Below are 4,120 nucleotides of genomic sequence, written 5' to 3'. Positions count from 1 at the left end.
GGACACCTCCCTCTAGCCCAGGTTTCTCACAGCCCCATCCAGCCTGGCCTTGAGTGCTTCCAAGGAGGGGGCATCCACAACCTCTATGGGCAACCTGTGCCAGTGCATTGCCACCCTGACAGGAAAGAATTTCTTCCTAATATCTACTCTCTGTCAGTTTAAAGCTGTTTCCCCTCATCCTGTCACTACCTGCCCTTATAGAAAGTCCCACCCCAGCTTTCCTATAGGCCCCTGCAGGTACTGGCAGGCCGCTATAAGGTCTCCTTGAAGCCTTCTCTTCTCCAGGCTGAAGAGCCCCAGCTCTTGCAGCCTGGCCTCCTGGGGGACGTAAAATCTGTGATTTCATGAAAAAAGTCTCCCTTGACCTTGAAAACAAAGAAGAACCACATTTTGCTTCAACTCCACATGACTTACAGTGGTTTCCAGTTAAATTTTATTGATCAGTAGAACAAAAACTCAGGTCAGTTACATAGATCTACTCCTAGCACTGTGGAAAACAAGCACGGTCAGAGCACAGAGAAAACCCCTGCCAACAAATGCACACTGGCAGCAGAGGGGTTCTGTGGTCTGTACACCTGCTCAGCACTGCTCACCGCAGGGCTCAGTGCCCCTCTGCCCCCCCAGAGCCCCAGCAACTCGTGCTTTTAGTGCTCCCATCTCCTGAGGCTCAGCAGAGGCAGGTGTGAACTCAAGATTAATAATCACACACACGAGCCACAACAGCCTCACACCAGCACTCAGCAGCTCTCAGGTGCAGACTGCATATGGCAGGCATGCTTCTGTGAGATGAGTTTGCCATGATCTTAAAGCAGTAATAGCCAAGAATTCCATGTCTGGGGTCACTTAAATAACCTGTTTGTGCTCGAGTTGCACGTTTTGTTCTCCAGCCTTCCTATTTACGTGCCCAGAGACCTGCTGTGATTTAAGTGCTCAGATTCTGAGCGTACTGAAGACCATGCATGTAGTGTTGTCCACAGGTATTGCTGCTGTGGAAGGTTCCACGCACCTCACTCTCAGGGCTTTGCTCTCATTCACCAGCAGCATGCCTTTTCCCCAGTCCCAGGCTGCAGCGACACAGCTCTTGCTCTGTGCATCCTTCCTGCTGGGCCTCCTGAGGACACTGTTGCCCACATTTTCAACAGAAGAACGCAGGCCAAGCAGCAAGTGAGAGGAAAGTGTTTTTCATAGTGCTCCCAGAGCAGAAAAGTATTTGTGTGGACGGTATTGTGGGACACCCCTTTCTCCTCCAACCTGTCATAAAATGCCTGCCAGCCTCTGGAAGACAGGGAAGCCCCCCTCTGTGGAGTTACAGCAGGACGCTCTCTGTGGCAGAATCTCCCATAGGAGGTTCTCTTCAGAGGCAAGAAGGACCTGCTGACAAGCTGAGATATCTTCAGCACTGCTGCATATTGGGTCAGAACGTAGATGACACGGTGATTATAGGATTTTGGGTGTTGTTGGCTAAAGCATTTCTTTACTATTTCATAGTTACTTTCTAAATGGAGTTGGAAGGACTGAAGAAAAGCCACTAGATGAAGCACGATTGTTCACTCTCTGCTAGGGAAACACAATGAAAGCTGCCCATTACTCGAAGTGAGACTGCTTTTCTTTGCTTTCCTTCCACAAAGGAAGTCCCTTGAATTACAGTCATCTCAAAATATATACAGACCTTATTTTCCCAACACTTGAATAGGCTTATTGTTCCACCGTTTATGTTTAGCTTCTTTTCATGATTAAAGCTTAATCATGAAGTTGTTAACCGTAAGAAAATATTTAATAAGAACAGAATACAAAAAAAAACGACAACCAAACAACAACCAAACTAGTAAGTATTTCAGAATGAGCACTTGGAAATAAATAAGTAGATACTTACGCATGCATGCGATGGAAAATTGCAATTAAGAGCTTGGTAGATCTAAGAGTGATTTGTCTGGTCATTTCAATTTAAATTGAAATTGTACCTATTTTCTAGTCTAGTAAAAATATATGCTGTCACATTAGGATTTTTAAAGGAGCTTTTCCTAGGGAATGCAGAAAAGCTAGTGAGCAGTGCATAAATAACCGGATACAAGAAGCTGAATAATTTTTTTTCTCTGCCAAAAGCATAAGATGATGTAAACAAAAACATCTGTGGAATATCGTATTTTCTCTAACAAAGCACACTCCTCCTTTAAACCATGGCAACTGCTCACTGGTTATCTGATGGATATCTACATGACTTCATTCGAGGTGGCTGGCAAAAATAAGCAGGTCTGCCTGATAATTGTTTTAATGTGACAAACTGTGTAAATGATATTGCATGTTGTACAAAAGCTGTACTCACAGTACCTAACTGTACAGTTTTCATCTTCTAGAAAATGTGTGTTCTGTTCAACATGCCTGCTTATGGAAAATTGGATTAGTCCAAGTTTTTAGCTATACAAAACATGCTTTCAGAATTTAGTAAATAAGTTTATTTGAATCTATTTAAACACACACATCCAAAGAAAAAACAACAACATATCCATGCACTATTTTGAATCAAGACTTAATGTGGGTCTGTATGGCTTTTGGGATTCAAAAGGTACTCAAGATATTGGAATGAAATGCTGCTATCCTGGAAGTCTAAAAGTCAGACTTAGTAAAGAACAAGGTAATAGGTTATGACTGCTTCTATCACCTCCGCTGTGCTTATATTCACACAAAGAATCTGGAGATTGCTCAGTACTGCCCTTCTCAAGCAGAGATCACCTTGAGCAGGTTGGTCAGGGTCGTGACCAACTGGGTTTTGGCTGTCCCCAAAAATGAAGACTCCACAAACCTCTCTCAGCAACCTGAGCAGCTATTGCCTGTGTCCCACCAATGGCACCACTAAGCAGCCCTTGTTTTCTTCTCAGCCTCCCTCCAGGTAGTCATATACACTGATGAGATGCCCCATCAGCCTTCTCTTCTGCAGGCTGCACAGTTCCAGCTCTCCCCAAGTCTTTCCTCATAGAAGGAAATGCTTGAGAGTTGAGATGCCTCCCCATCTTTGTGTCATTTGGTCGCATTCTCCATGGAAGCTCCCCGCTCCTCTTGTGCTGGGGAGCCCAGAACTGGACGTGGTTCTGCAGGACAGCTTCACCAGTAGTGAGGGGAAGGTTCTCCAGCACTGACCTGCTCCTCCTAACATAACCCAGGTGTTGCCGGCCTCCTTTGCTTCTTACAAGGGCAGATTCCTGTTGTCTTATGAAAGCTCTGGTCAAGATGTTTGAAAGTGCTCTTGGCTTTCACAGAACACTAAGAAACAGACTCCCTGCATGAAAATGCAGCAGTGCCAAAGCTGTAGGATGCTGCAGGTGCACGACCTGGCACCAATGCTGCAAACAGTGGGAAAACCCAGAAGAAATTGAATGAGATCCCTGAAGAACACGGGGCAAAACACTTCCATAAGAGAAGGATCTTTCTCCTGGTCCTGTGCTCAGAACGAGGAGAATCCATAAAAATTATGAAGTCTGTAGAAGACTGAGTAGCGAGGGACTTTTTCTTGAAATATCAAGAGTAAGTTTTAAGAGCTCACTGTGGGCTCTTAAGGAATGAGCACTGTGCATTTCACATAGTCACAACTGGACAAAGGTGTGACACACCACGTGGCACTGCTGATAAAATGGATCTGTGAATGTATGCAATGTATTCTGAGGTAACAGAAAATATTTCCCAAGCATTATATGGGCACTGGGGACAAGAAAGTAGCAAGCAAAGCTTCTTTGAAGCCAGTGTATTACTGAAGCTCTCAAGCAGGGAGCTTTTACCCAGAGGCTAAATCTTTGGGAACTGGTTATGACTGGCAAATAAGCTGGACCCTCTCAAGAAAACGCAGCGGCATTTAGATATTTGAGAAGGTTTCTATATGGCACTCCTACTTACATTTCCCACTCTTCAGTATTTGCATAAATTATACATGTCAGAATAGTAATTTTCTTAGTTAATGCATTATTTACATAAAAGGAAGCAGAAACAAATTGATCTAATAGCCTCAACCCTAAACAAGTATGATAAACAGGTCTGTGCTGCTTTTTTTTGAGTTGAGTTGAGCTTTTACCAGCTCTCACCCTGTGGACTCAAGCACTAGTTTAGTTTCAATATGTTAACATCTTTTGAT

Source organism: Meleagris gallopavo, chromosome Z (assembly GCF_000146605.3).
Source record: "Meleagris gallopavo isolate NT-WF06-2002-E0010 breed Aviagen turkey brand Nicholas breeding stock chromosome Z, Turkey_5.1, whole genome shotgun sequence".
Taxonomy (NCBI): domain Eukaryota; kingdom Metazoa; phylum Chordata; class Aves; order Galliformes; family Phasianidae; genus Meleagris; species Meleagris gallopavo.
This window is presented reverse-complemented; position numbering follows the sequence as displayed.